Source organism: Ursus arctos, unplaced genomic scaffold (assembly GCF_023065955.2).
Source record: "Ursus arctos isolate Adak ecotype North America unplaced genomic scaffold, UrsArc2.0 scaffold_29, whole genome shotgun sequence".
NCBI lineage: Eukaryota > Metazoa > Chordata > Mammalia > Carnivora > Ursidae > Ursus > Ursus arctos.
Window position 1 is genome coordinate 12,184,781 of NW_026622974.1, and position 20,785 is coordinate 12,205,565.

At 43.2% G+C, this 20,785-nt stretch overlaps 1 protein-coding gene and 1 pseudogene across 8 annotated transcripts in view; both read right to left on the reverse strand.

The window, feature by feature from the left end:
• The window catches only part of PKHD1 (PKHD1 ciliary IPT domain containing fibrocystin/polyductin), a 445,064-nt gene that overhangs the window by 269,317 nt on the left and 154,962 nt on the right, over positions 1–20,785 (reverse strand). The gene's annotated exons all lie outside the window — the stretch shown is intronic.
• Positions 8,044–10,899, reverse strand: LOC113261201 (keratin, type II cytoskeletal 8-like; annotated as a pseudogene).

Below are 20,785 nucleotides of genomic sequence, written 5' to 3' on the forward strand. Positions count from 1 at the left end.
TGACTCAGATATAGGCCCTCTTCCTGAGCCCATGGACCCAGGACTGAACCTGAGAAAAGGGCCTGAAGGGAACTCTCCAGGTGGCTTTTGCACCTGATGCTCCTCTGCCTGGAACCCTAGCACTAACTCACTCTGCTCATTCTTCAGAATTAGAAATTTTGAACTCTTCTCCTTAGAGAAGCCTCTGAGACCTCCCGACTGAGTCCAACCTTGTGTTATAATCTGTCCCATCACCATGTTCTTCTCCTTTCTAGCACTCAACACACTGCAATTTTACCTCTTACTGTAATTCTGTTTGTCTCCCCTACTGCACAGGACAGCAGGAACTATACCTACATTTGCTCACCCGCATAGCACCAACGCCCATCACGGTGTTTAGCATAAAATGGGTGTGCAATAGATGCGTACTGAATGAGGAAAATCATGACTGAGACATGGAGAAATAAGCACCCCAAAGTTTTGATGTCTAGGTGATCAGGTGGAACCCCAAGTGGCAAAGAGAGGTGGACACAATACTCCACATGCCAGGGTCTGACCAGGCAGTGAAAGCCTGCCCCCTCAGCGCACATGCGTTCAGTACTCTCATGGCAGGTACTAGCAGCAGGGACAGAGGACGCCCTCGGCACCTGCCTGAAGGGAGGACAATGACCAAGAAAGCCAAAAGAGGAGGTAAGGTACACGAAAGAAGTCTCACAGTGATGGCAACAGACAGACCAGCTGATGAACTCACATGACGTTTGTCATGAATAACAAGCAGCCAGGAATGCTGAAAAACGCTGGAGATTCCGTGAGAGTTGGGGGTGGGGAAGGGCAATACATTTTTTTGTTATCTCTGCTGAAATACGCAGGCTGAGAAGCTCCGTCAGAGGTGGGCGGGGCGCTGGGGAGACAAGCTATGTAACCTATAGTCAGTACCATACATTTCAGTATTAAATTATTCCGTAATTATTGCAGTGCCTATGTCTTATCTCCCACCTCACCATTTACTACCTGAATTCAGGGTCACTGCTTTATGTATTTCTTTATATATGTCACAATTCCTAACCCAGTCCTGGGCCACAATTAGCATTCAACTAATAAGGATTTAAGTTAACTATTTTGAATACTGCCTTCTGGATATTCACTTGCAAACTTCCATCAAATATATGCCTAGGGACGCCTAGGGGGCTCAGTCGGTTAAGCATCTGCCTCTGGCTCAGGTCATGATCCCAGGGTCCTGGGATGGAGTCCTGAGTCCGGTTCCCTGCTCAGTGGGGAGCTTGCTTCTTCCTCTCTCTCTGCCTGCCGCTCCCCCTGCTTGTGCTCTATCTCTTTCTCTGACAAATAAATAAATAAAATCTTTAAAAAAAAGATATGTGTTTAAATGAGTATATAATATCCAACATGCTTAAAAGCTGAACAAACAATGCAAACATTTATTAAGAAATTAGAATAAACCCAACCTAGGCTAAGTAGTCTCACTTGAAGTAAAAACTGTTTTGTTTTCTGTTGTTTTTCTTTAGACAGATTGAACAGATTAGGAAACTGAAATGCTTCAGGGACAAGACTTGACAGTCATGAGAGGTCAGCACTGAGTTCTGAAACTGGGGCTTCTGAGTCCAAAACCAAAGAACTGGACACATAATCGAATTGCCGGCCTCTGGAAATAACTAAATTAACTGTACCCGGATAGCTTTGGTACTCAAAAAATGATTTTTCTTACTTCATAAATGTTATTTAAGTGCCTCACAAGGCAAACCAGCCAGCTTCTGTGATAAAGAAAGCATTGCCTACATTGTAAACGTGAGTCATTTCACTTCAAGAACTCTTAGAAAACTCAAGTTGGGCAGCTCCCTTCCTTTCTCTACCACAAATCAAAAAACATAAAAATACAGTTTGAAAAGCTCAATAATTTATGAATATGCTCAAATGAAAAGGGTTAAGTTCTTAATGTGTAATTTAATACAATGTTTAACCACTTTAGGCTTTCAACATTGACCTGTTAACCAACAAACTATTCATTTACTCCCACTAATGACTTCGACTCATAATTGTATTTCCTACAAATTATTGTCCAAGCATTTCAGTGCCATTCATCCATAATTACACAGTCCCAGAGAACCATCTTACCAAATGGGCATGGAGAGAAAGAAAATAATCTTTGTGGGTTAACACACTTTAAAATCACTAATTTCCCTCTGTTTATTTTGTAGGATTTCAATCTTAATTCCAAGTGAATAACTGCCAAAACCTTTCCAAATCACTGGGGGCAAGGAGGTAGTGAAGGATGAGGAGAGGAAGGAGAAGGAGAGAGAGTGAGGGGAGGGGAGAAAGGAACGGAAGAATCATCTCATCAAAATGTTCACATCAGAATAGAAAGATAACGGAACTCACAAAAGAACTAGAAATATCTTTCTGAAATACGTGCAAATGATTTGCCCCTATTTCTGTATGCAGCTTCACATTATGCATAGCAAAACGATGAACGCTGCCGTGTGTGTGTGTGTGTGTGTGTGTGTGTGTGTGTGTGTAGATAAACATTTTTCATGCACTAGAAAGACAGACGTGAAGGGAACAGAGTCCCTGTCTGCCAGGGTCCATGACCAGTCCAGGAAATGGACAAAAATTACAGATGTACTATGTTTTGTCTGAACCAGGGTCTCCTGGTGAACAGACATGGAGCACCTCACTCACACCAAAGGAGGGGTTTTTCTGGGATTGCTTCTCAGAAGAGGTGATGACTGAGCTGGGTCTTTAAGAATAAGTCCTAGTGGGCCAGGTGACAAAACAGGCAGAGCCCTCCAGGCAAAGGCAGTGATGCATACAATGGTGGGGGAGAACATGACACATTCGAATAGCTGTTATATGCGGCATGGGCAGAATGCACATACGCGGAAGGGGGGTTGCTGATGAGAGTGAGAGTGCACCCAGAAAGGCGAGCAAGACCCACTCAGAGAGGGACTCACAGGCCCTCCCAAGGAACTAAGAGTTTATCCCAAAAGTAACCACCAAAGGAACACATGAGATGGTAACAAAGAAATCACACTTTTGTGAGACTAGTGATATTTTAAGACCATGAGTACACAAATCAAATGGAGGGGAGACAATCCTTAGCAAGAAAAATGTATTCACTGCATATTTGGGAGAAAGAGAAAGAAGCCAAGTCAAGTCCTAAGATGAGCAAGAGCCAGCCAGGGGCAAGAGGGAGCTCCATGTGTTCCAGGAACTAAATGGAGTTAGGAAGTTAGGAAGAAGACAAATGAGATGGCACGGTGTGACTGGGCGAGATGGCGCAGGACCTTGTTGGCGTGTTTTCAAGGACTTAAATCTAACTTAAAATAATTCCATGATCAAATCTCTGTTTTTACAGGTCACCCTGGCTGTTGAGTGAAGGGAAGGGAAAGTAAGAAGTTTATGTCGCAGGCTTACCTGTGTCCTTAACCACAAGGTTATCAGCGTTTCTTTGAGGAAAAAATGCATTCTAAGTTCCAGACTACCATCTTACAAGGGAACCCTTTGAACTCAAAGCATTCGTGAATTGGAGGCAATCCAATTTACTGTGCTTCAGAAGAGGGGACTCTGACATTAGCATTAATAGAAGATTATCTGGCAGACCAAAGAGATGGAATGGACATTTTTCATGTACCATTTCCCTCTGCCCCTGAGAACCACTTGCTGTGATATCTCCGTTGGTTGAAGACAAAACCCGGCTCTGGAATCCTGCCTGAGCTCAGCTCTGTGTCTGGACTGTGAGCCCTCTGCATCATGACTGGTTAATCTCTGGTGATACTGACGGAGCGGGGAACATGTGCCCGCAGGAAGAAGAAGGCTCAACGGAGCAATCCTCTAAATGTGCAGATCAGCTGGCTGTATCCACAGCTGAGTGGTAAACATTTCTACACTGTGATGAAAGGTAATTGGGCATAGTCTGTTCCCAATGCTGAGAAGAAGTCTACCATTTTGTTGGCACAGGGCTTTAGACCAAGGCTAACCAAGGTTACTTGGATGGTGCTGTGAGCCATGCTTTGATTGAAGGCCTTTTCCAAAGGCATAAAAGAAAGGCTAACCGCAGTTTCTACCCAATCTGAGCTTTACTATTGCTACTGTGATTAAATATAAGGGACTGAGAAGACGACAAGGATAAAGCTCAACATACCCAGGAAACAGTGAATTGTAAAATACATGGAAACATCTGTAACACTGTTCTAACTCCTTCAAGGATTTTAGGCCAATTAAACAGATGGCATTCTTAGGCCCTATAGAACTGTACTGGCCAGTCCTTTACTCAGAGGGGCAAAAGCCTGCTGGTCAGAGCAAAAGGCTTCAGCAGTGTGTCTTTAATCCCCACTCCTCTTCATTGTCCAAAAAATTTTTAAAACTTCAGGTATATTTCAGACCAGATAGATACTATTTTTTATAATCATTGCTACAGTTTATGGCTTGGAGTGGAGGCAGCAAGGAGGAAAAAAGGGGCTAATTTTTAATAGCATAATTTCTTTTAGAAAAGCAATTGATAAATACTGTTTAATATAAAAATATACAGCTAAAAGAAGATAATAAAAGCATCCACAATATTACTACAACAGATTAATAAATCTCTTTTTTATCCCATCCTTTCTATCCTATGTTCACAAGTTGACAAAATTTCACATTTAAATAATTAATACTCTACATACTATAGAATCATGCTCTAATTCTTGACATAGCATTTTTGTAAATTCTCTTTACTTAATATAGTAAATACTGATATATTAATATATTTAACTAATATAACATTAATATATTCCCTTTACTTAATATTACACTTAATAGTAGCTGCATAATTTATTATTTAACATCATAATGGTATCACAGTACCCCATTTAAAAGATGTGTATTTTATATACTAATCCCTTATTTCTTTAAAATCGTTTTTTTCCCAATATTTTGCCCTCATGAACAATGCAGACGTGGACATTCTTGAGCCTAATTTTTATGCATGCTCATGGTCACCTCCTTAGAACAAACTCCTAAAAGTGGCGTTGCTATATCAAGGCATATACCTAGTTTTAAGCCTATTGATATAATTATCAAATTGCCTTTCAGGAAGATTCAGAACTTCTGAATCCACTAGCAGCACGCGTGAGCGCCAGTTCCTCAGACTTTCTACTACTTTGTTTTTGGTCTTGGTCAATTTGATTGTTAAGGGGAAAAAAAACCACTTTTGTTTTAATTTGCATTTCTTTGATTACCAAGGAAGAGAAGGTAGGAAAAAACCCATAAAAACAAAAAAGAATCTCTCTTTTACTGTCAACATACGATAAACCTGAGCCCTCTCCACATGCACTCACATTAACTGGACATTCGCATTAATGATACGGATATGCCTATTCACATTCTTTGCTAGATTTTAAATTTGTTCTAAAAAGTTGTTTATAAAAGACATTAATCTGTATCTACATTAGGTAAGAATTTAGTGTGTGAGGAAGGTAACATTTAAAATTCTAAGGAAACGCTGCTCTATTCGTTTCCTACTCCTGCCGTAACGAACCACCACACTATTGTCTTTAAACAGCACAGATGTATCACTTAATCGTTCTGCAGGTTGGAATTCCAAAATTGGTCTCACTGAGCTAAAATCAAGGTGTAGGCAGGATTGTTTCCTTTTGGAGACTCCGAGGAAGGAAAATCTGTTTCCCTGCCTTCCTCGGCTGCTAATGGCCACCTCGTGTTTCTTGGCTTGTGGGCTCTTCTGCCTTCAGGCTGCAACCCTACTATCTCTGCTTTCTTCAATCCCATCCTCTTCTTTTTTACGTGACTCCTCCTGTATCCCTCTGATAAAGACCAGTGTACTTACATTAAGACCATCCAGGAAATCCGTGATAATCTCCCCAAGACCTTTAACTTAATCACATCTGCAAAGTTCCTTTTGTCAAATAAGGCAACCTTCATGGGTTCCAGGAATTGGGACATGAACATATTTGGGGCCATTTCTCAACCTATCACAATTGCATTGTTGAATAAATAGTATCGAGAACACTGATTAGACATTTGAAAAAAAAATTAGGTAACTGACTTAAACGCTATATGGAAATATATTCTAGATAGATTAAAGCAGGAGTTGCCAAAGTCGTTCTGTAAAGAATCAGATTGTAAAGAGTTTTGGGTTTGCAGGCCAGGCGGTCCACGTCGCCACTGCAGCATGACGCAGCCATAGATAATACCTAAACACATGGATGGGCATGACTGTGCGTGATAAAATTTTGTTTACGAAAACAGGCAATGGGCTGGATTTAGCCCATGGGCCATAGTCTGCCAACCCTGGATTAAAGACACTAATGTGGAAAAATAAATAAATAAAAGCACCAGGAAAGAAAGAGGTAAATTTTTATATTGTCTGTATAGGAAAGGGTTTTCTGGGGGCGCCTGGGTGGCACAGTGGTTAAGTGTCTGCCTTCGGCTCAGGGCGTGATCCCGGCGTTATGGGATCGAGCCCCACATCAGGCTCCTCTGCTATGAGCCTGCTTCTTCCTCTCCCACTCCCCCTGCTGTGTTCCCTCTCTCGCTGGCTGTCTCTATCTCTGTCAAATAAATAAATAAAATCTTAAAAAAAAAAAAAAAGAAAGAAAGGAAAGGGTTTTCTGGGGTGCCTGGGTGGCTCAGTCGGTTACATGATGGACTCTTGATTTTGGCTCAGGTCGTGATCTCAGGGTTGTGAGATCGAGCCTGCTGTCCAGCTCACACTGGGTGTGGAGGCTGCTTAAGATTCTCTCTCTCCCTCTTTAAAAAAAAGAAAAGAGTTTTTTAAGTGTGAAAACAAAGGCAGAAACCATAAAAAAATACTTGTAGACTTGGTATTATACAGGTCAGAAAATGACAGAAAAATACTGAAGGGAAAGAACTGGGAAAGAAACAGGTTCTTTATGCCCCTATGAAGAATATTACAAAGGGAGCCAAAAGGGGTACAAGCCCCACTTGGAACCCCAAAATAACTTGAAAAATTAAGAAGATTGTTCTTGAAATCTGAAAGGAGTATCTTCAGTTTGTCTGTCTGCCACAGGTGAACACCAGCTGTGTGTACACAAAACAAAAGTGAGCCATGTGTGTCTCAAGCATATGAAAAGGATGGAATGAGTGTTACCTCCCTGTCTGGGCACAGTTCCATTATCTGTAAGATGAAAGTAATAATTCCAGTCTTTGCTACTTCACAGAGTTGTTGTGAGCGTTAAATGAGAGGGAAGAATGGGAAGCAGTTTTGAAAATTATAAAGTGCCAGGATCTAGGTAAAATCCAATTTTAAAAATTCTGAATATAATGCCCAATTCAATGATACTCTTCCTCCATGACCAGGCTGAAAGCAATACTATTAATAATACTGCTTTGATGATATATATGGAAGAATTCTCTTTGAAGGAAAAATCACAAGCTCCAGCCCATGTAACATTCCATTTACTTAGCAATGTGGAATTTCTTTTGATACTAAAAAATGTAAAAAAAATGTCAAGTCAAGACTATTATTAACCATTTGACAAGCTAAAAGAAGGTTACCAAGACTGGAACACTGCAGTGAGGCAGGGCAGAGTAGGAGGGGCCTGGAAAACAAGGCAGAAGGAGTAGGCAGGGGTTGCATCAGGCAGAACATTGTAACCATGTTAGAAATCTTGGGACTTTAGATGGGAAAGCACTGGAGAGCTTTGAGCAGCAGTATGATATGAACAGAGGTGTGTTTTTAAAAGATCACCTTGACTCCAAGGTAAACAATGAACTGGAGAGGGACAAAAATGGCAACTAGCAGATAAACCAGAAAGCTTAAACAGTAGTCCAGACACAAGTTGGTAGAGGAAGGTGATAGTACTGGGGGTGAAAAGAAGTAAATGAGTTCATGAGTTCTCCAAGAATTAAAATCAGGACTTGGTGATGGACACAATATGGGGAATGATAGAAAAGGAGAAATCAAGAACAGTCTCTAGCTGATGGATTACAGGAAACAATGAATACCACCCCAGCCTTCTTAGAATAATAATGAAGCAGCTTCATCAAATCGAACTGCAGGTATATGTAACAATGACAATAACTAACATCTCCTGAGTGGCTGCTTGATGTTTGTCCTTGTGCTAAGCGCTTTACATGTTTTAGTTCATTTAAACCACATAGCAGCACCAGGAGAAATGTTTTTGTTTTAATTTTATTTGGGGGGCAGGGAATTAGCAGAGCCACCTGGGGCTTTATTTTGGAAAAGACACTTGAATTGGTTTTTAGTTGGGGGCATGGGAAAGAGGGGGTCCCCAGGACAACAGACTTCCCCCAACGGTAGGATGAGAACTGGGGCTGAGCCTTAGGTGGGTTCTCTGTTCCCAGTGCTCCCCTGCACAGCTCCTCCCCCAAAGGCTCTATGGCAGTCACAAGAGCAGGGAGGCTGGGAGGGACCACAGTGGTTGTTCACTTGGATAGGACAGCAGGTGACTCAGACACCAGCCTCCCATCACAGGTCTTGATTTTCTTCACAACCACAGTCTTGAAGGAGCTGCCCTGGCTGGAGGCACCGGAGTCCCTGCCAGAGTCGAAGCTGGACTAGAAGGAGCTCAAGCCAGGGTTGAGGCCAGGCTTGTGAGCCTCCCATAGACCGAGCTCAGGCCACCTGAGTAGCCGCTGGTGGTCTTAGCACGGATACTCATGTTCTACCTTCCAGACTCCAGCCAGCTCTCGGCCTCCAGCAGCTTGTGATCTCAATGTCCAGGGCCAGCTTGATGTTCCTGCTTGGCTCCCTGTGGCGCTGCCTCCAGCTCAGCTCCCTTGTGTTGGTGTCCTTAACAACCAGTTCCCCGTGCTGCTCAGCCTCAGCTATGGTGGCCGCCAGGGAAGCCCTCTGGTCTTAGGAGCCCCCAGTCTCAGCCTGATGTTGGCTGATGCTCTGGTTCACCTCAGAAATCCCCATCTTCCTGAGCCAACGGTCAATCCCGTGCTTCCCAGCCAACGTCTGCAGCTCCTTGTACTTGATCTGGTACATGGTCTTGGCCTCAGCCCGGCTGTAGTTGGCAATTTCCTCGTCGTCGGCCTTGACCTCAGCAATGATTCTGTTCAGGTCCATAGAGCTGCTGTTGTCCGTGGACAACACCACGGATGTGTCCAAGACCTGGGACTGCAGCTCACGGATCTCTTCATAAGATGCCTTAAGAAACTGATCTCATCGGTCAGCCCTTCTAGGCGTGACTCCAGCTCCACCATGTTCATGTAAACTTCATCCGTATCCTTCCTGATGAGGACAAATTCATTATCCGTGTCTACATGCTCTTTGATCTCCTCCTCCTGTTTATTCTCGATGTCCCCCACCAGCCCCTGTATGTTGCCAAGTTCCACCTCCAGCTTCAGCTTCTCCTGGGCTACCGTGTGTCTGGCTGCCCCTGAGGGCTGTTGAGGTAACTCTTGAACATGTGGTCCATGTTGTTCTGAGCAGTTTCCTGCTGCTGCAGAGGCTCCACTTGGACTCCAGAATTTTGTTCTGCTGCTCCAGGTGCTGCGACTTGTCAATGAAGGAGGCAAACTTGTTGTTGAGGGTCTTGATCTGCAACTTCTCCTGGGTGTGCACAGCCTTGATGTTGGGGTCCATCTTCAGCTTAAGGGGGCTCAGCAGGCTCTGGTTCAATGACACAGCCATGATTCCCCTCACATCCCTGGCCCTGCTCTAGCCCCTGACCACACTCATGCAGGTGGCCAGGCCACCCTGGAAGCCACTGCTGCTGCCCACCCAGGAGAAGACGGAGGAGCTGACGTGTGCTCAGGTAGGAGCGGCTACTGAAGGCCCCAGGCCCAAGGAGGACATCTTGTAGGACTTCAAGGTCACCCAGATGGACATGGTGGAGGCTAGAGTGGAGGCTGGGGTGGAGGAAAGTGGGCTGAACCCGACAGAAGTTCAAGAAGGAGCCAAGAAGCTGCTTCTAGGTCAAAATGTTTTAGAACCATCTCTAGTTTATAGATATAGAAACTGCAACACTGAGGAATTGACTTTGTCACGTTCCACCAGATCAGTGACAGAGACAGTATCTGAGCCCAAGCAGTATCCTTTCAGAGCCCAAACTCCTGACATTCATCAAGAGGAAGATGAGTGAGTGAGTGTTCTGTAACTGAGTCAGGACAAGCTCATCTGGAGAAAATGCAGAAGGTCAGCGAAGATCCTCATGTGCTAGCAGGAGAAAGTAAACTATAGAAATCTTGAAAGGAAGAAATGGATCATAGAGCTAGCTATTTCCCCTTGGGAAGCTATGTGTCAAGACAAGAGGCTTGCTAACTTCCTGGATTATGTGTCAAGATATGACACGGAGTCAGTTATAGAAAATGGGATCCACTTTAGTGACCTTGATGGTTAACTGTATATGTCAACCTGACTGGGCTAAGGCCAAAGACAATGGCCAGACATTATTCTGGTGTGTCTGTGAAGACGTTTCTAGATGATATTAACATCTGAATCCACGGACTAAGTAAAGCTGACTGCCCTCCCTAATGAGGGCGGGCCTCATCCAATCCATCAAAGACCCAAATAGAATGAATAGTTCAAAAAGGCTAAGTGAGAGGGAACCCCTGCCCAACTGCTGAGCTGAGACATTGGTCTTTCCAGCCTTCAGATTTGTACTGAAACTCTGGTCTTCTTGGGTTTCAAACCTGCTGGCTTTTGGACTGCAACTTACAGCATTTGTTCTTCTAGTTCTCAAGCCTTTGGACTCAAACTAGAACCTATATATATATATACATTAGTTCTCCTGGGTCTCCAGCGTGGCTGACTTCAGATCTTGGGACTTCTCAGCCTCTGTAATCACGTGAGCCAATTCCTTATAATAAATCTTACTATAATCCGCAACATTAGGGTTCTCAGGATAAATAGAACCAATATGATCTATCTATATATCTGTTTAGCTATCTATCTATCTATCTATCTATCTATCTATCTATTGATAGGATGAAGTAGAGAAAATAGTACCTAAGGCCTTAAATTTCCTATCTAAATCCTTACAGTTCCAAAGTTTTTCTTTGAATTTTTTTATAACGTTATTCAAGAATAAGCCACAGCATTAGTCAGCATTCTCCAAATAAATAGAACCAATATGATATATGTATCTATGAAAAAAATTTGGAACTATAGGGGTTTACATAGGAAATGTAAGTCCTTAGGTATTATTTTCAGTGCCTCATTTTTTCAACAGTTGGGATTTTAGAAGGAAGTAGCTCGCAGTTTTAAAAAAATCTATTGTTCTAAATTGAAAAATACCTTTCCAACTTATCTTTGTGCGGGCTAAATATTCTACTATAGTACTAACACGTCAATGCCTCTGCTTTTGCTAAGAAATAATAATTTTCTTAGTAGCTAAGAGACACCCAGAGCTCTTCCCTGCCTGCCCCTTCAGACCCCCAAAGAGGTTGCTATCAATCAATCATTTCTAGGTTATACATGGCCTAGTCCTGGGAAATGGAAAATTCACCAGGCCAAACAAAGGGGAGCCTCTGCTTTTACCCTCTTCTCCCTCACAGGGATAGGGTAAAGGGTTCAGGAGGCAGCTCCTTCCAATCTTCCCCTACTCTAGAAAAGCCTAAAGCAGATAGGCCAGGCATGCTCTCTCCTGAGCACGGAGGTAAGTCTGCTCTCTTCTCTTCTTCCACTCACTGGCTACACTATCTTATATGGCCTTAGGAGTAAAGAAGGAAAGCAAGCTTGTTGCCCATCCCCTTGTAGCTTAGTCAAGAAGAATTAGTCACATGATACCTCATTGATCACTAGAGGTTCTCTTTTTGGCTTGAACCAAGTCCTAATACAGTGGAGCCTTGAACAACATGGGTTTGAACTGCACGGATTGGCTTATATGCAGAATTTTTACACTGCAGGACTGGAAGTGTATTTTCTCTTTTATGATTTTCTGAATAACATTTTCTTTTCTCTATCTGACTATAAGAACAGAGTGTATAATATATATAATGTACAAACTGTGTGTTAATTGACGGTTTATGTTATTGGTAAGGCTTCCTTCCAGTCAACAGTAGGCTATTACTAGCTAAGTTTTGGGGGGAGTCAAAAGTTATACACAGATTTTCAACTGTGCAAGGGATCAGTGCCACTAACCCCCATATTGCTCAAGGGCCAACTATACCAAGGATTGATGCCTTTGCTGGTCATTGCCTTTTGTGTACGTATTTACACAAAAAAGTGGCCAATCTAAATCAAGATATGTGTGGTCCTAGATCCCCTAACTGAAAACTATCTTAAAATCAACCTCATTCTTTTACTAACGATTTCTAGGCATAATCAAATCTAGAAACTATCACAATGCTATTATATACTCCTTAATTCTAAATTTTCTATTAATTGTGTTTCTATCAACTGTGGCTTTGATTTTGCTTAGTGAAGTGACTGGTTTGTTGGGGTTTTTTTCCTAGCCAAGCTAAACAAATTGGAAATAGTTTACCATCCGGTAAAATCTTCATAATTTGCAATTTCAAATTAGTAAAAGTAGTAAAAATGTTAGATTGTCAAATGTTTAAAAGGTAGACAAGCCATTGTTTTTACCTGTCCATTCTCTTATTCTGGTTAGATAACACATCTCTAAAGTTAATAAACTATCCTCTCTCCACCTCGGACAATGTTGTTCTGGGGTGTCGTCCACATACTTGCTCCCTGTTGGCCAAAAGAATACCACTTCCCTGGTCATAGTAGCAGTTTTAGTGATAGGCTTCTAGCCCAAACAGGGCCAAAGTTAACCCTGAGGTTTTTGTTCAAGCTTTTCATTCAGTCATTCACACAACATATATTTCTTAAAGCCTTCTATGAGTCCAGGCACTGTTGCAGGCAATAGAGATATTATAAATGAGTAAAAACAAAAAACAAAACAAAACCAGAAAACTCCCTGCCATCATGATGTATACATTCTACTAAGGAAGACTCTAGAACAAGTACAAAAAGATGATAAACAAACAGTATATAATACCTTACTGTTAAAAGCTAAGGGTGAAAAACAGAAGGAGAGATGTGAATGTTGATGGAGGGAAATGCTGAAATTTGCTCAGGGGTCAATTAGCCATTGGAAAACAGTCCCTCTTTCATCTGTTGCTGCACAGACCTGTTTCTATCTCCAGGAGAGGAGAGCTTGATTGAAAATGACACCAACTTAGAGCCCCTGGGTGGCTCAGTCACTGAAGTGCCCAACCCTCCGTTTCAGCTCAGGTCACAATCTCAGGGGCTTGAGATAGAGCCCGGCACTGGGTGTGGAGCCTGCTTAAGATTCTCTCTCGCCCTCTTCTTCTGCCCCCTCCCCTGCTCACGAGCACATGCTCTTTGTCTCTCGAAAGAAAGAAAGAAAGAAAGAAAGAAAGAAAGAAAGAAAGAAAGAAAGAAAGAAAGAAAAATGGGAAAAAGAAAAAAGAAAAAGAAAAAGAAAAAGGGAGGGAGGGAAGGAGGAAGGAAGGAAGGAAGGAAGGAAGGAAGGAAAGAAAGAGAAAGAAAGAAAGAAAGAAAGAGAGAGAGAGAGAGAAAGAAAGAAAAAGAAAGAAAGAAAGAAAGAAAGAAAGAAAGAAAGAAAGAAAGAAAGAAAGAAAGAAAAAGAGAAAAGGAAGGAAGGAAGAAATGGAGAGGGAGACGGAGGGAGGGAAGGAGGAAGGAAGGAAGGAAGGAAAGAAGAAAATGAAGCCAACTCAGAGGAAAGCAGAGCCTAGTGTTGCAGTGAAACAAAGTCCTAATGACTACATTGGAGCACCTGGACTCAGCTGTGCCTCAAGTTTTGTTTTTTGGGTTTTTTTTCCCAGTTATATGAGGCAATAAATACCCTTATTTTTTTCTGAACTGGGTTTTCTGTCACTTGCAACCAAAAAAGATCTGACTAATGCCAACACTCACAGGTATATATAGAAACTTAAAGTATCTTACAATGTGTTTCTAAGTGGGGTTCCTGCTGTACTTGGATTATTGAATAGCTAGAACTCATTTCTAATTAGCAACATGCATTTACATGTAAACACCTAAAATCCTAAAGACCTTAAAAACAGCAGGTTCACTTTAACGTGTTTAAACAAGTTCTTTAAAGTGTGGTTTATACTCTTTAATTTAAGAAACTCTTTCGTATAGACTGTTCCAAGGTCGCTGTTGTCCAAATCAAGGAATTACAGATTCTAAGTTATCTCAGTTAAAAAAATCAATTAGATTTTACCCGAAATATTTGTGCCATTGTACATAGGATAGTTGTATTTTGGACTTTTCTGAAGCATGACACAGAATAGAGAAAATTCTCAGCCGGCCTTCCTTTGGCGGTATCGGTTATATTTTGAGACATGTATGCAGTTGAAGACCGACTCTCATGCGCTCTAAAGGGAGAACCAGTCATCCATCACTGGCCATCCGACCACGCTGCGGGTTCCAAGCTAACTTGACCGCATAATGACGATCTGCCACACATACCAGCTGACCAGAACCCCAGTGCTGTACTGAAGCTTGTTTGAATTTAGGATTATAGAAGGCAAAGAATAGGTGTTAAATTTTCCCTGTCCATCTTCCTTCATGTCTCCCCTCAATTTGATCTTACTTCCTTCCCATCCCTATATCATAACGAATCACCGCAACATACACATACACACATAAACAAAAACACAAGTATCAAAGGTTGCTTTCCCTTTCAACCCAATATCCCTTGCGGCACTCTTTCATATGGGTGCAAATGTAGCAAATTCTGAAGCAGGACTTCAGACTTCAGGACTCCCCCAAACCAACCAAGAGGGCCCAAGCAGGAAGCTAAGAGATGATAAAGACCTGACACTGTAAGTGAGCCATGAACAGTTAGGGAGCAGACATTTCCTTGGGGCTTACAAAAAGGAACTAATCTAACTCTGTCATCTGAGCCATCCCTGGACAGACCCTACCTCAGGCGCTATGAGCAACAAAAAGAGGACATTCAAAGGAATTCTCAGAAATGGGAGTGAGTCATCAGCCTGGGTAAACAGGCCGTGGCCTTTTCCTCTCCTTCCCATAGAGGGAAGTCTGAAGGTACTTTTCTCCACTTACAGAAAAAGGGCTTCAAAAGTACCAGGCACAGGGTTGCCAGCAAGAATAGGAGACTGGCTTCTTTTCCCCAGGTTGGATGTGTGCACACGCAGCACGTTTGCCGGGCTGCCCGTGCCTATCTGAATAGGAGAAAGGATAATTAGAGAAAGAGAGCTGAGCAGGGAAAGGAGTGGTGCGTGGAACATCTTTGATGTGCAAAGATTGGTAACTTTCTTCTGATCAAGAGGACTCTGGGGAAGGTAGTTTGCCGTGAGCCGGTATTCTGGTACCACACCCAAAATGGGCCCTAAGGTGATATCTAAGGGCGCTGCAGGCCCGGGGCGTGGCGGGGGGGTCTCCATGCTGGAAAACAGTGGGAAGGTCTCCTACAAGGTTCCAATGATCTTGTAAAAAATCTTTGGAGAGAAAACCAACAGTCGACCAGTATTATCCAGAGAGGCAGCGACACCTAACAGAGGATACAAGCACACAGTTCAGTAAAACCTGCAGTGAGCCTTCTTGCCTCACCTCTTCCACCTGTCCTAGCACCAAGAAAATACAAGTAAAAAAGATGGACAGAAAAGCAAAGGAGCAGGACAAACCGCTGCCACTCCAAATGCCTCAGGCCAGAGCCTCAAGAAGGAGAAAGGCGCATTACATGAAAAGGAGACTGAAGTTTTAAAGTGGATGAGTTGGAACTGACCTTTTAAAATATCTTAAATCAACTAGAAAGCTATGGTGCCCAAGTTGGTGTTGTTAAAGGAAAGGGAAAAAAAGGTCCATCGGAATATGGATTAAGATGGTGATTTGAGGTAAATAAAGTCTGTTCCGAGTCAGATTTCTGCCTAGAAGGTTCAAGTCTCTCAAACATCCCTAAAAAATTACCTCTTCCATTTGCAAAGACCTATGGCCGATTTACACACCACACCAGCTCCAGATTCCCACGAGATCTCAGGTAATAGTTTGCGGTAAAAAGTGCTAGGGGAAGACAAAGAAACTCTTCAACATTGAGAAAATCCAAGATCCTTGAAAAGGAGGAAGAAAAACCGTAGCATTTACAGTAGTCCCCCCTTGTCTGCAGAATGTAACCACCAGTGGATGCCTGAAACCACGGATAGTTCTAAACGCTACGTATCCTATGTTTTTTCCTATGCATCTATATACCTATGATAAAGTTGAATTGATAAATTAGGCACGATAAGAGATTAACAATAATAACTAATAATAAAATAGAACAATCATAATAATACACTGCAATGAAAGTTATGTGACTGTGGTCCCTCTCTCTCTCAAAATATCTTACTGTACTGTACTCACCCTTTTCTCCTTCTTGTGATGATGTGAGATGGTAACATGCTACGTGATGAGATGAAGTGAGGTGAATGGCGTAGACCTTGTGAAGTATCATTAGGCTACTATTGGCCTTTTGAGGATATGACAGAGGTGCAACCATCTGCTTCCAGAGCTCTTTTCTTTGGTGGTGGAAAACCGGAGTCCACATGAAACAAGAAAATGCAGTGGCCACAGAGATGCAACCAGTAAGGAGCAGGAGTAATTGAAGCCATACAATTGAAGCCATGGACAGAGACGCAGACGTGAGTGATTGTGAGTGAGTCCTGACAGGATGGGGGCCCGGGAGGCAGTCATCCCCAAGGCCCCGTGGTCTTCCCGTCCACCTCGTGCTTGACTGAGAACTCATAAATCCTTTGTTCTAAGTTTGTTTGCCCTGGGTTTCTGTCCCTGAAAATCAAGCAATTTAAGAGGAGCAAAGCTACACACAAAAATGCCATGCCACTACAATGGTTTATAGGAATGAGAGACAAAAAAGTGAAGACTCATGGTCTCGAAGAAATAGGTAACAGGAGGGGCAAGAGGAGATGTGCTGGATGTAGAGGAGGCCGAACCGGAAGTGGCTGGTCAGGTGACAGAAGAGCAGAGATCTGAAAACCTATTGTTGGAGGAACCGTTCTAAGATGAAATAGGCTCTGGAAAGTCTCACCCTACATCAAAGAGCAGACGGTAGGAAAAGTCCCCGAGCTCTACCCGTGCTGGGGAAAGAAGGGATCAGACAGAGAGGAGTGCCGAACTTCTCAAAAGGATCGACACACCACAGCTAAAAGGATGAGGTACAAGAGCTGCTTTTAACTACTATTTTAGCAACGGAACTCTTTCTTCCAATGAAATATTACTTTGAACGCGAATAGAGAGACAAGCAATGGATTACTTGAGCAATTTGAACCTTTATGGCTTGGCCCCCAAACCCTTCGTGGTCTGAGGAACCCCTGAAGCTCCTCCAGGAAACATCTGGATTTTGTGGAGAAGGTGAAAGCCAGGAACACACTCCTGTATGCGTGTCTACTCCGTGCACCCGGTACCATGCTTCAAGACAGCCCGATGCCCTTTAGCAACTAAAATAGTGCCCGTGACACCATACTTCTAAAAAGCATGGAATTTAAATAAAGATACTCGGTGCTTTTAGAAGGAAAACAAACCGTATCTAAACTTGCCTGTTTAGACTAGTTTTCTTCCTTATTTGTTCCTACCAAATCCTTAAGTTCCTAACAATCACCCTAGTGTTTTCCTCAACCACGCTCCCACATACCAGCTTTGCTCAGAAACTTCCATGTATATTTAATGCCAGTATCTTGTAATTTCTTGAAAAGGACAAAGACAGAAGTCCATTCAAGGCCATAAGACTGCTGTTTCTCCTAAGAAACTGTCAGCCAAATTTCTCAGGGAGGAACTGGAAATGAAGTGAGAGACATTGATAAATTTCCCTTCTGAACAATCAATAAAAGCCCCACCGTCCTGTTCAGACTCCCACTGTGGAAGCAAGGCCCGTAATTACATTGTCAAAAATTCAAGTTGCCCAGGCTGACAGCAACCCCCTTGAAAAGTGACAAGTGATTGGCACTTGGTTTGGGGTAGTGAACCTGGATTGGCAGACAGAGTGGGGAAAGAAAAAGGCACAAGTGAGATTTCCTTATCGACTACAACCAGCCAGACCCCAGACTGCCCCTCTGGAGGCGTCCTGAGACCCTCGAGTCGCATTTAAAATCCCGGAGAGCAGCTGACAGGATCTCCTAGGCAATTGAACCCCATCAGAGATTCCGAACTGAACAGCCCTGCCCCAATCCACTCCCAAACCCCGAGAAAGAAAAAGATGGTGTTGCGTGTGTGTGTACAAGTGTGTGATAGTTTCCCTACATTAAAAGAAAAACGTGAAATGTGCTTTCAACTCCATCGTTCCCCATGACAGTGGAACAGGAAAGCCTGTTTGCTTAGCGATATGAATCCAAGAGAGAAATCAGCTGGAGCAGAAGGGTTCCAGGGGGTGGCAATGAAGAAGGAGATGGGGGTGGGAAAGCCATAGTCCTGACATGCAGACCATTTGTGTGATTCTCCATGACCCGAGCTAGAGTTAAATTAGTACCCATCAGTCAGTCCTCTCACTGTTGGACGTGAGAGATAAAATGCCTCCAAAAGGCCTCGTTGCTGGGCAGTGCTCTGCTTCCGGCTATTCTGGGGCCCATGCAAATGGTTTCCAGAAGACTGTCTTGTAACCACACCCAGGAATGGCGGTTTTCCACTGCTGGGAAGCAGCTGCACCACCAGAGATTATAATCAAAAGGTGTTCAATGGGTGGTGGGAACAGAATAGAAGATGCTGGGAATGTTGCTAAAACCTCTCTCTTGCTCTGATTAGAAGAGGCAGACGAGGAAATTAATAAGGAGAAAAATCTCTAGGCAGGGATGGCCTCATGCCAAATTTTGAGATTGAAGCCCCTCTCGCTCTCCCTGCTAAAAGAAAACACTAGATAATTGGCACTGGGTCCTCACTGCTTTGTGGGGGGGGGGGTGGAAAATATAATAAAAATAGCTGTAAGTAACCTCTAACCCTGCTTGAGTGTCAGTGTGTGCCAAATACTTTGGAGTAGTTCACAGCAGTAAATCTACAAGGTGGGGACCATGTTTTCCTGGTTTTATGGAACTTCATTTGCCCAAGGTCATAGGTGATTAGTGCCAGAAGTGGACAGAGTTCTGATTCCAAAACTATTAACCACTAAAAACATCATTTCTCCAAGATTAGTCAGCGAGCCACATGAATCAGATCACCCACTGAAATGCACATTTCTAGGCCCACTCGGGCCCACCGAGTCAGACTGTGGGGGTAAGGCCTAGAAACCTGGATTTAAAAAAAAATCTGGAGAAGAGTCTTCTGTGCACTAGGTGGTGAATATCCCTACATCACGCCAGGAAGCTGAGTGAACACTGGGTCATTAGGGACTTAGGGGGCGAAGCAGTGAATCAAGTTGCTCACTGTTTTGCATACTTGACAACAAAAGAAAATTAGTTTTTCCCTAAAGCCCCAGTGTCACCAGACACACGTCTGGCCCTGAGAAAAGGCCAGCGAAATTACGTAATGATTTTAGCCATGCTATACAGCGTTGCCAGAGGGGAATCTGAGACCTCAGGTGTGCAGGAGACAGGGAGGGAGGGGGGGAGGGGACTGATGAGCCTCAGGCCCGGAGGGGGGGTGATTTTCTGATAGACACTGAGGGAAGGGAACCCTCACTCGGTGACTGTGCTCTTTCCCACACAGTGTTTTCTTCAAATGAATGAGAGGTGGTGTCATCATTTCAGAGAGGAAAAGAGCCTGCTTTTGCAAGTGTTCGCTGTGCAAGCTCTGTGTTTCTCCAGAGATCCTAGTTACTCCCGTTACTGGCAAAAGGGTAAAACAGTTGCTGTGGACAACCTAATCCTGGGAATGGAGGAAGCAGGAGAAAGAGAAGGAGAGGAGGAAGGGAGGGAGGGAGAGGAGGTGTCTGCACTCTCAATATCCAGGAACATCACAAGACCAAAGCCGCAACGTTGTTTTGTAACTTTCCGAATTCTCAAAACATATTAGAAGTCTCTACTTGGCTTTGGTTGCCCTGTAATGATTGATTATAAGCAATGGCACTAAGGATTTTCTTAACTTGTGTGTGTGTATTTGGTACCCTCCGTGGTTTCAGGGATCCACTGGGGGTTTTAGAACACATTATCCCACAGATAAGGGATGGCTACTGTATCATAGACAGAGCCTTGACAGAGCAAAATGGTAGACTCTTCAGCATAGCTACCTGCCCACGTCTAGATTAATTAATCTATGACATGCAGTGGGGTTTAGGTTGTCATGCCAATATAGAAATGCCAATGTCAATGACATCAAGTTTTCTGGAGATTGGGCCACCATCTGGAGCCTCCATTTTGATTTCCCTTTGACTCATGCTATTGTAACCAAAAGTATGTAAGTATCCACTGAAAGATACTTAAAGCTCATCACTTATACATTCTCCAGCTGATACCAAGGATTCTCCTGGCACACTTAATTTCCTGAATTCCAAGGAAAATAAAAATGTCCATTTTGCAAAAGAGGACTAAAGGATCAGAAGACAAATGAAACTGCAACAGAAACACATGTAGCCTAATTCCTGTTTCTTTCCCCCCAGAAATCCATAAGCACCCAACCCCTCTGTGACACGATTCTAAGTAGAACTCTAAACGAACCCTGCTCCCAGGAGGGAAAGACAGCCATGACCAAAACAAAATAAAGCTGTCTCTATTTGACTTGCGATGCCATCAATGTAAATGGTCCATCAGTCAGTTTGCACTACACTATGCTGCAGTTATAAACACCAATCTCAGTGGTTTAGGTAGACAAAGATCATTCCCCATTCACATTCAGGACAGCAGTAGGTGGGCTGCAGCTCCGCCCCCTCTGTCCTCATTCAGGTTCCCAAGCTGAAGGAACCACCCCTACTTTGGACAGGCTATT